This window comes from Sphaeramia orbicularis, chromosome 10 (assembly GCF_902148855.1).
Source record: "Sphaeramia orbicularis chromosome 10, fSphaOr1.1, whole genome shotgun sequence".
NCBI classification, from domain to species: Eukaryota; Metazoa; Chordata; class Actinopteri; order Kurtiformes; family Apogonidae; genus Sphaeramia; species Sphaeramia orbicularis.
In genome coordinates this window covers 42,985,019-42,997,490 of record NC_043966.1, presented here as the reverse complement: position 1 = coordinate 42,997,490, position 12,472 = coordinate 42,985,019, and the positions used below count along the sequence as shown (strand labels likewise).

At 37.8% G+C, this 12,472-nt stretch overlaps 1 long non-coding RNA gene across 1 annotated transcript; it reads left to right on the top strand.

The window, feature by feature from the left end:
- The first annotated feature begins 541 nt into the window (after positions 1 to 541).
- Positions 542 to 9,250, top strand: LOC115427624 (uncharacterized). The gene is made up of 3 exons (XR_003936526.1): positions 542 to 552; positions 7,987 to 7,989; positions 9,125 to 9,250. It is a non-coding gene; the product is annotated as an uncharacterized LOC115427624 (long non-coding RNA).
- Positions 9,251 to 12,472: the final 3,222 nt, after the last annotated feature.

The window sequence follows — 12,472 nt, the reverse complement described above, 5'->3', positions numbered from 1 at the left end:
GAACTGCAGTATGAGATATTTATTTACAAAAAAAGAAAAATTAAATCAGGTAAGGGAATCATAATGTTCTACAAAAACGAATGAAAGAAACCAAAATACATCAGTCTTACCAAACAAAACTTAAAGAAGAAGATTCCCTCCTTGTATCACTGTTTTTTACAAAATTCTACAAAAAACTACAAAAGGCTGGTCTGCACAGAGGGGGAGATGAAATGAGAGGAGTCTCTTCTGAAGGAATGAAGATCCGGCCTTTAAATTTCCCGGCTCAACTCCGAAGCACCAATCAATTGCAGCCAGCACACCAACATCACTCCTGCAGCTCATCCTCAATCAGCTGCTATCTGTTGGAGGGAAAGAGAAACAGAACACACCCACACACACACAAGGAAGAGAACAGAAAAACTACAAAAATACAACAGAACAACAAATGACACACCCCATTACAGAATCAAAAAAATACTAAGCCTTAACACGGACCCTCGCTGCTCCGTGTTTCCCATGTCCCGTGTCTGTCTCCCTCATCTTCTATTTTTCCGTTCCTGTCTCTGAATGGTTCTTCTGTAGCTTAATCATATATTGAATTGTCAGACTCTGTCTCCATAATCATCTTTAAGGCTTTTGAAACTGCGCGCGGTTCCTGCACAGTTAGCATTTTCGCATTCAGAGTGACTGGCGCTGTATGCGTTGCCATGGGATACGGTGATTCCAGTGCGAAAAGTTGACACCCAGTCCGTAATTTTTCTGGAAAAGCTGCTTAATTTGTTTGTTTTTGGACTAAGGAAAGTAATTCACACGATCCACAACAGCTTCAACTACAGTATAAGAGTGAAAACACGGATTGACGGAAAACCTCGTCAATGGCTGGGAAAGAGTTAATCATTTGGATTGTATATGTCTGATACGTGGCTTCAAGCTGATCTGATCATCTATTGTCACCCTTGAATTTGTTGATAATGCAGCATGGATGATAAATAAAGTTTTTCTAACTATATCTGGATGCCTAACCCTACACTCTAAAAAATGATTCATGGGGTTAGTAAGTTAAGCTTAAAATCAAGAGCTTTCTCTGCTTAAAAAAATTAAGTTTGTTACATGTACACATTTAAATCAGATGATAAGTTATTTTATTAAGTTGGTCTAAATGAAAAACAAGGAAAACACTCTTAACTTAATAACATATTGATTTTGAACAGACATTTCTGCCTTTAACTTAACAAAGAAATATATTAAGTTAGTACAGCTTAAAAATCTTGTAAGCTTCCTCTAAAAGCTGAGTACAAAGCTGACGAGCCTGGACATGTTTTGCTGACAGACCACGCCCACCACAAGAAAAGGAGGGAAGCACAGAAAAAAAAGGGAGAAACATGATTTTGCACAGAACTTTACCAAACTTTAACGCTTGATAGAATTTAGCTTTGTTTCTGCAACAGTAGTTTTAATTATTCAAGGACTGAATAATACACATTTTACTCCTTTCTAATTTAAAATTGTAGTTTATATTGTCTCGTATTTGCTGCATTGCATTGTGGGTATTGGGTATATTGTTGAAAATGTGTTCTTTTATGTGCAGGGGTTCAGCAGGGTTGTGATGTTGGTGTTAATTTTGAGTTAATGTGTGCATGCTAATGTTTATTAGCCTTTTTGTGTTTATTTTTTTATTTTTATAGAACTGCACCATGAGTCAGAGCCATAGGCCAAACAGTGCCTTTCCTGTTTATTGTTAGTTGCAGTTATATTGTAACTTCTCACTGCTTAACAAAAATAAATTAATATCTGCAAGAACATGAGAACAATAGTACTGTGTACATTTGAGATATTAACATGTAGACAAATTTGGGAAGTTAGTTGCGCAGAGAATTAAATGGGTCAGTCATATAACTGGAATTTCCATGTGGAATTTCTTCTGATGTACAGAAATAAGTTAGACCAACTCAAAAAATTTAAGAAACTACTTGTATGAACACTTTTGAGTAGAATAAAAGTAAAACAGTAAGTCAATATAACTAAATGGAGTAGTTTTTACACAATTAAAATTAAGTTGGTTCAACTTAATTAAGCTCGTAGAGTAAAAAGCAAATCATGTTGTTTGTACTAAAGTAATAGAGTTTACTTAACTAGAGAAGTCTTGTGGCATTTAAGCAATTTGCCAAGTTGAAATAACTTAAAAAGATTAATGGAAATAGTTACCTCATTTTTTTTACGTTGAGCCTATTAATCATTTTTTAGAGTGTACTAGTGCATTTTCAGTGCGGCCTGTTTATACCTCCACAACCCTTACATGTGTATGTGGTATGATCATGCAGAAAAATTGATTTCCTGTCAGACAAGTGTTATATTTGTATGTGAAACTTGAAATGACATTTACAAGTATTAATAAATAACATCACAAGTAAGAAAATGAACATGTGAATGCACCGCCAGCCTTACTGTTGGTGCTTGTTATTCAAAAGAATCCTCAAAACCTCGTTGTCCTGCCTTCCATTCGTTTTCCGGGCATATTTTTACTTAAATTGGATAAAAAAAAAATTTCTCGAGTGACTCTTCTATCAGCCTTTCACTAAAACCATCTGCTGCTGCCAGAAATTCTATAAGCTTTACCTTCATTTGAGCCAGAGTGCTGAATTCATTTCCATTTCCTCTCAGCGAAACAATACAATTTCTTGCCAAATCCATCTCGTTGGCAAACAATGTATAATTCAGTGAGACAGTGGAAGCTGCCAGTCTCCTCAATGATGATCTTCCTTGTTACAGTAATAACACTATTATTCCAGTCTTAAAATAAGGGCAGTATTGAATTATTGATGCTAAAATGCTACTCATAACAGCTCACATATCAGCTCCTCGTTACTTTTAAGTGTTTCCTTTTTATTTGGAAGGCACCTGTGGGTCAACAGCCTGTGCGCACTTCAACACCACCACCCCCCACCCCACATCCCACCTCCCACCTCCATCTACCCCCTTTCTCATATTGATTCCAGATTGTATCCTGAGTGTTTGCGCGCTAATTAACCATAACTGCAACAATTACAGTAAGCCCCAAGCAGCAGGGATATTGAGCTGCTGGTGCAGTTACAGGTCTATATGAATGTAATCCAATATTATCTGTGTGAATATAGTAACACATATGCAGGTCACAAAGGGCCTAAATGATGCTGCACACAGCTCTAATCCAGATTTATATGTACATGTTAAGTCTTTCGCTTAAAATATACAGATTAACCCATAGATGCATGCATATATTTTTCCATTTGTTGCAGTAGAGGCTATATTTCACTGTAACACCCCCCTTAGAACGTCTCCTAAGCGGTTTTTGTTCCTTACTTGGCGAACAAAATACTAAAAAAGCCTTTTTTGATTTTTCTTTTCAGTTGTCAGCGAAAAAATCACCTAAAACACTTTCAAGCTTGTTATAAATTTTACTCTACTGTATTTACATACAATAGCAACCCAACTCAGGTTTATATATATATTTATCTTTTTTATCCTTTTTCTTTTTTTTTTTTTTTTTTCCCCTATATACCCCTGAATTGTATACCACTGTTACAGTGGTCACCAGTGACGTGAGTTTGGAACACAGAGAGTAAAAGCCCCACACACCCCAAACTATAACTTTCTCACCGTGTGTGGCGTTGAACTCAGTTCTGATTCCAGTGGTGAGACGGGTGGGGCTCGGGGCCGGTCCCCCGTCTGAGGTGACGTTTTACCACGGGGCTACAGCTGCTTTTTGGCCCGTAGGATGATCAGTCCACCAACCTCCGTTCCCTGCCCGACAGCACACATGGAATCCTGCCGACAACGCCAATTTGTTATGGAAATGTTCAACTGATAACCCACACACAAAGAGGAGGAGATAAAGTTAGAGTTAAAATAAATAAATGCATTTACTGAGAAGTCAATCACAGAGAAACTCTGTAAGTGAAGTCTGATTAAACAAGAGAAAACTAAACATTATATAGAACCAAATCCAACCCCCTCAAACTATGATGTCATTCCTTACGTACATCGTACCACCCCATACTACTCCTTCTCTGCTCTGTGAAGAGGTCATGATGACCTCTTCACTCTAACCTTGCTTGGATCCTATCTGGAGTGCAGGCGCCATCCTCTATCTACACATTCAGACATTTAGGTGTTTGGGTTTTAACTCAAGGCAAGAACTCCTTTCCTGGGTTGGGGGTGTTACAGAGTGGTAAACATCACACATAATGAATAATGACTCAGCATTAAAAGAAGATGTACTAACAGTATAAAATATAAAGAGTATGAGATATAAAAAGTAAATTTTTCCACCACAGTGAATATATTAACACATATGCAGGTCACAACGGGCCTAAATGATGCTGCACACAGCTCTAATCCAGATTTATATGTACATGTTAATTCTTTCGCTTAAAATATACAGATTAACCCATAAATGCATGCATATATTTTTCTATTTGTTGCAGTAGAGGCTATGTTTCACTGTAACACCCCCCCCCCCCCCCCCTTCTCTCTTTGGGTTTGGCTTTGTCTCTCACAGACACATATCAACACATGCAGCTGAGCCGTGCTAGGGATATAAGGCAGCTTGTTGCTAAGGTAATAACATAACCAGGCCACACTGCGCTGCTTTCTAGAGCAAGGAGAAATATTACTGACATGTGTGAGTGTGTTTGTGTGTACGGAGTGTATGGAGCAGGGATAGGACGGGGGGGGGGGAGGGGCGGCGGCGGAGGAGGGGGTTATCCCCATGAGTGACCGTTAACGTATTTTGTTGTATGCTTATCTATTCACCGCTGATGAAATGCACATGTGGGTATGTGTCGACGTATAATATGCAAATCTCACAGAATAGGGCCAAGCATAGCCTGAGTGGCTCGCTGGCAGTGAAATGCAGGGATTTCATTTGCCGAGCTGTCAACGTGTCAGTCATAGCGGCAGGATTTCTCGGACTTAACTCGGCGACGGGTCACTTAATCAGTCACTCACTCACTTAGCCGGCCGGGGGACACATACTGTAGTATTCTATAATGCTGCTTACAGATGCTTCTATGGATTTCCAAAATGTAAGCTTTTCAGGAGCTGAGAGTTAAGCCCCAGTTTTGCCAATTGATTTTTTTTTTTTTTTCCCCAATATGCTTTAAAATTTTAAGTGGGTTTGTAATGAGTCTGAGGATTACAGAACTTACTCAGCACATTGACGACGATGTAAACTTTCCATTCGAGTGAGAAAATGGAAAAAAATCGGAGTTACAAGCTTCCCATGCATCTTCATTAATATATTCATACGCTGTGGCGCCGTGCCAACTGTTACTGCGACTCCACAGTCGACTATAAAGGCACCACATCTTTGTTAATAATCTCCCAGTACTTGGCGATGCAATTGGAAACACCGTGGCGTTGCAATAATCTTTAAGAGGCACTTGAGTCCAACTTGTCAACAAAACAAAACAGTGCAGCAAAGCGTGGGACTTAAAATTAAAATATGAACTGTCATACTGAAAACTGCCTTCTCTACACCCACTAGTGAAGTGCAGCGTGGTCCAGACCAGAACCTGAAAAACAGTCATGCAGAGTAGGTTTGCAGGGTTCATCCAACTTTCAATTTGGCAGAATGTGTGGATAAAACTTCGCCTCCTGGGAATGGAGTCAGTAGTACTGTAATAAAATGCAGAATTTAACTGTTAGAAGAAACAAGAAGGATACAAACACCTGTGATTCAGTATCCATGATCAGTTAACACGCAGGTGTCAAACATGCGGCCCGGGGGCTAAATGTGGCCCGCCAAAGGTTCCATTCCGGCCCGTGGGTTGAAAGATTAAAAATGAACCTGAACAGTCCAGGTTGTTCAAATCATTTTGATTCAGGTTCCACATACAGATCAATGAGATCTACAGTAAAAATAACAACACAATAAACCATAAATAATAACTACAAATTTTCTTTGTGAAAAATTAGGTGGAAAAAATTTAAGTGAAAAAAATAACATTACACTGTGAAAATATTTGCATTTACAAAACTATTCTTTCACAATAAAATGCAAATAAATACATAAATAAAAACAAAGATGAACAACCCAAAATGTGCAATTTGAACAATATTCTGCCTGTTATTAAATGTTTTGTGCATTTATGGATCCACTATGATCTGTAGTTGTGTTAATAATAAGAACTGGAATATTGTAGAAATTATTCAAATTTTAGTTCCAAACTCCAACATTTTAACAATATTATACCTGTTACCAAACGTTTATGGAACATTGTGTGTAATGTACATGTATAAATAACACTGGGTTACAAAAAAAAATGTTTTTTTGCAAGTTGTCTAGGTTTTTTCAACTGAATTAGGACCATTTTGCGCCGCTAAATCAAAAAATGACGTCTGTTTTTCTCAATCAGGTCAGGTGTTTTTTTGCTAATTTGATTTTGAAAAATTTGATCTTCTCACAAAATATAATAATTAATACCAAAATAAGATTGGTAAGCACACTTTATGAAACTTGTGACTTGATTCCTGTTAGGTACAATGGTGTATTCACTGCAGATGTAGCAGAATACGTCAGGCTTATTTTTGCAAGATCTTCTAGTTGAAGCCATTTCATTCACCTGTAATATTAAAAAAAAAAACAATCATAAATTGGCAAAAGTAAAATCTTCAGAACTTGTTTATTGTAAGAAATATGAAAGAATTTTGTATCATATGATGTGAAAATGCCCATAAATGTAAGCAAAAAATGTTAAAAAGCCAATATGTAGCATAGTTCAGAAAGTTGACCTGATTGAGCAAAATTAATGTGATTTTTGGATTCAGCACACCAAAATTATCCTAAATCAGCTCAAAAAACTTAAACAATAAATTTGTTGTTGACCAGTGTTATTATTATCATAACATCACACTGTGGATTCATCTACTGCCAGTAATTAGAGATCAACAGGTTAATGTGTCCTTCAGCTGTTATTCTGTCAGTATCACTGAGTGGGAGGAGGAAGAGGAGGAGGATGAAGATCTGCAGCTGTGACTGATGTCATCATGATAGAATCCAGTCACTGTTTTTTTTTATGTTACTACAGTACTGTCTCTGTAGTGTTTTCCACTGTGATCTAATGCTTTTTTTTTTTTTTTTTTTTTCTCCATTTTTTTGGCTTATTCAATTAATCATTTAATTGAATCAAATCAAAGAAAACAATCGATACATTATTCGATTAACAAAATAATCAGTACATGCAGCTGTAGGTATCCTAAAGCACAGGAAGAACAGGAATAACATATCTGCTTTAGCCCTATCAGCCCGCCCGTGGGCCGAAAAAATTATATTAATATTCATTTACTATAAAAATATAATAAATCAGGACAATGAATGTTTTTTTTCAACTTTTGCACAAAGTTTAGACCCTAATGTTAATAAAAGTACATCAAAAGTGTATTTTAGTGCAAACTTTAATGTTCAAACATGATTTTTAATCTTTGTGGGGTGAAATATACACTATTAAAACTCTCCGACACGAACAATTAATTCATGCATATCATCGTCAATCCAGCCGAAAAAAAAACAGGCGAGGATAAAAAATTCCAATTTCTCTTTTAGTTTGTTACAGTTTACTCAGGCATAGTAATAGATACAATATATTAGACAATGGGAATAGATTCTGTGAGGTCTCTAAATGTCCATAGACACCAAAAACATCCATATGAACCTTATTATTGTGAAGTAATTCTTCCTTTACTTTGGGTATGTCTTTTTAGGCATTTTCCCCCTGAAAATATGGTCAGGGTTTAACAGCTTAAAACAAAAATGTATAACAGTAAACCTAACTGAAGTAGAACTTCGATGTGAAACTAAACCAGACACTAAACTACAGCTTATGTTGCACCATTTTATGTCAATGTTAAACAAACCCATAGATCCCATCAAACTGTTTCGTGTACAGTGTTGTTCCATGTCTCACTAGGAAAGTAGGTGCAAATTGAGTGAGTGGTTTTTGAAAGAGTAGCTCAGTTTTGTGAAAGACTGTCATTCCCAGTGTCACTGGACAATAGCAGGCTCTGATGCCCCATTCAAGGCTGAACATAAACGCAAAAGAATTCTAATTTGCAGCTGCAGACCATTACACAGATGGGATTCTGTTGTACCTCTCACAATCATCCAAAAATGAATATATTGTACCAGGCATTTGGAGTGTGAATGACATTCAAACACATGTAGATACTGTATGTGTGGACTGAGCATGTTGGCTTTTTTTGGATTTGATTTATTTATGCTTACAATAGTTATATTTAGAGTTATAGTTATAGATATAGTTACACTACCAGTCAAAAATTTTGGACTCACCTGGTTTTTGTCGTCATGCGGCATCTGTCGTCGTCTGTCATCCATTACAAAAATTTCAATCGCCTTCTCTGAAACTACAATTCCGATTGATTTCAAACTTGGTACAGGACGTTTCTATGCTGGCAACGTAACTCAAATTTCCGCGTAACTCGGAATTACAGGGTGGGGAAGCAAAATTTACAATATTTTGAGGCAGGGATTGAAAGACAGTGTATGACCAATTAGTTTATTGAAAGTCATGAGAATTTATTTGCCACAAAAAAATTGACATAATAGAAAATATTTTTATTCTGTGTGTCCTCCTTCTTTCTCAATAACTGCCTTCACACGCTTCCTGAAACTTGCGCAAGTGTTCCTCAAATATTCGGGTGACAACTTCTCCCATTCTTCTTTAATAGTATCTTCCAGACTTTCTTGTAATAGTTTTGCTCATAGTCATTCTCTTCTTTCCATTATAAACAGTCTTTATGGACACTCCAACTATTTTTGAAATCTCCTTTGGTGTGACGAGTGCATTCAGCAAATCACACACTCTTTGACGTTTGCTTTCCTGATTACTCATATGGGCCAAAGTTTCTGAAAAGGTATGGATAATAGTGTTAGGTATGATTATGACATCAATATATGTTTGGTTTCAAAACAATTGACGTAGTGCCTGCTGAGAAAAAACAACTAAATGTTCATTGTAAATTTTGCTTCCCCACCCTGTAACCCTTTAATACCCCCTAAATACCTAATACTAGGTGGCTGGAGAAGAAGGAGGGGAGGCTGTGAGAGCTGCCGCTGGGGAATCCGGATTATCTGGAGGGGTAGCAGGTGCAGGATCTTCTGTAGACGTTGAAGGTACGGGTTCTACTGGCCTCTCCACCTTGGTGAAGTACTTGGAGATGTCCATCTGGAAGGAAATCTTCCTCTTTTCCTCCCAGATCTCACGGTAGCACCGTACACTGTCCATCACTCCCCTTGAAGCTTTCGAAAATCCTTCCATATTGGGATCCTCTGCGGACAAGACTCAGGCGTTGTAAAGTCGAAACAGCGTAGGTCAAGTACCGCGTAACCCGAGGACCTCCTGTATGCAGCTTCTTTATGATGATGTCAACAAAAGTTAGTGAAATTATTTGATCCGGATCTGATTCTGGATTTGGTCAGACTTTGAAAAATGTCCTCATTATAAGAGATCGGAAGTGGATCGACGCAATAACTCAGTAAATATAAATGATATCCAGTGTAAATTTCTACAGTCCAGCCCTGATGGGGAGATGACCAAAACATAATGTCCACATGCTGATCAGGATCTTCTTCTGGATCCGGGAACTTATGGAAAATTTAACATGGGCTCTTATGGGGAAAAAATTTCAATCGTCTTTTTCTCCCAAACTCCAGTTCTGATTGACTTCAAACTTGGTATACAGCTTCTGTATGATGATGTCAACACAAGGTATTGAAATTATTTGGATCTGATTCTGGATTTGGTGTGACTTTGAAAGTTTTTCCCATTGTAAGAGATAGGAAGTGGATTGATCCAATAAATCAGTATCAATGATATCAAGTTGGAATTTGAATTTTTTACAGATCTGATTGGAATATGACCAAAACATGGGCTATTTCTGTAATATAATAAATACACAGAACTGCGTGATAATAAATGGCATCTGGATACATTTCCCAAAGCTTTTAATTTGGCCGGTAAGCTACAGGGCCATTGGTCCTATTTTTCTTTATTTTCATGACTATTTACATTGTAGATTCTCACTGAAGGCATCAAAACTATGAATGAACATATATGGAATTATGTAGTTAAAAAAGTGTGACATAACTCAAAGCATGTTTTATATTTTAGATGCTTCAAAATAGTCACACTTTGCTTTTATTACTGCTTTGCACATTCTTGGCGTTCTCTCAATGAGCGTCATGAGGTAGTCACCTGAAATGTTTTCCAGCAGTCTTGAAGGAGTTCCCAGTGATGCTGAGCACTTGTTGGCCATCTGTGGTCCATCTCATGCCATTTACCGTATTTTCCGGACTATAAACCGCTACTTTTTTTTTTCTACTTCGAACCCTGTAGCTTATATAACTCTGCGATTGATCTATAGATTTTCATGGGCTAACAGCCTCCAGGGGGCGCTCTAGCAGGAAGCACAAAAGCGAGATAGACAGGTGGAAGAGGTGATGATGTGAAGAGGAGAAGTTTTAAGCTTAACTTTTAACAATCATTTTGCGGGTCATGCACAACCCCTCATCATTGAAAACACATGAAGACATACATATGCTGCAGCTTTTAAGTTAAAAGTAGTGCTGGGCAGTGTTTGAAATTTTTAATCGCAATTAATCGCGTGGATTTCTGTGATTAATCATGATTAATCGCAAAGTTATATGTGCATGAGGGGGGGGTTGCTGGCATCAACAGCGTGTATTGCCTTTAAGTGATATTTCAGACTGGAAGTACTCCAGTGATAAAAAATAATTGCAGTGCATACGAACAACTTTGTCCTTCTCAACTCCACCATCTGAAGACATTTAAAATGAAAATGTCCATGGAAAAGACCGGTACTTCTCTTCATGTTTATGTCCACACCAGTTTATTTCCGGTTGTGAGTGATTGACAGGAGTCTTAAGCCCACTAATAAGTACTAATACTAATAAGCCCAATAATATGTGATGTTCAGTTGTTAAAAGCAAGCAAAGGGGGCCCTCTAGTGGTCGGAATAAATTGCACTAATGTATGTTTTGTACTTGTGGTGTTACCGTAGCCAGTTCGGGCATAAGAAGGAACTAACAGACACGTTTTTTCACTCTGTTTGTATGGCCCGAAAAAACGTTTGCCTGTGAGTATTTTATGTTCAGTTGTTGTAAGAATGAATAGTATAAAATATCTCTGATGTGAACCTTTATCGCTGGATAAAAAGACGTTGTAAATTTTAAGTTAATCTGTAAATGCTAATCATTAGCGTGTCTATGGATTTTCCCATTCAAGTTAGCATCGAGCTAGCAATATTTTTCCCATTCATTTAAATGTATAATGCCATGTAAATGTACTAAGGCAATGAACATAACTGAGACATATTTTGTATGTATGTTGCAGTTTTACAGTGAGTCTCAAGTAAAAGATTTGGAGAGAAGTTTTGGGCATTCGGCTTTTCTTGGGAAACCTGTTGTCTATCTGCCGAGCTAATCGCTACAAACACACAAGCAGGGGCAGAATAATATGAGTTACAATAAAACGGCATTAACGTGAGATTTTAAAAAAATTGTCGGCATTATTTAATGAATGCATTAACATGGTAATAACATGTTAACTTGCCCACCCCTAGTTAAAAGCAATTGATGTGTCTGTCCAAGAAGGAAATAGAGCTGCTGTACGGAAGTGCCATTGAGAGTGACAACAGAAGAGAGACTGAGAAGGAGTGTTACAGAGCCTTTCTGAGGATGTTCAACTCCAACACTGAAGAAGACGACTTCAGTGGTTTCAACGCGTGGAAGGAAGATGAAGATAGCGATCAATGACTTTTCTGTTTTTTTGAACCAACCATGTTCCTGCCGTTTTACAGGCACTGTTTGGAAAAAAGCAGTTTAGGTATGGAAATAAATACTTAAATGATCTTTCTGTTTACCATCTTTCTGTGTAAATATCTCATGTTACAACGTGGATACCTGCGGCTTGTAGTCAGGTCCGCTCTATAGTCCAGAAAATATGGTAAATGAGAAGGTGAGTCCAGACTTTTGACTGGTAGTGTATAGTTAGTTATAGTCCTGGCGGCTCAGGCTGTTCTTTGTTCTGCTGCTAAAGGCTTCGACTGGGAGACTCCTCATCATACCCTGACCTCCTCTCTCCTCCTCTTCTCTCCTCCTCTTCTCTTCTCTTCATGCCCCAGTAAACACATGTTACTGACTCTCCTTCTTCCCTGGAGTCTCTGTGCTTCATCACCTCACAGATTTTCCCTGGATCCCTCCATCGTCATTATTCTTTTATCCATATAGTTGTGATGGTGTTTATTCTCTAGTTTGGTAGATGGTAGCGGTTTCTGTTATTTGTACTAACAGCTAGGGTACAATTTGTTAAGGGGGGGATCAGTCCCCCCCTCTGGTTTGTACATCCCTACTTCTGCTCAATGAATTTCGCCCTCAAGGGGGACAACCAACCAATTAAAATCACAGGCAGGTTGT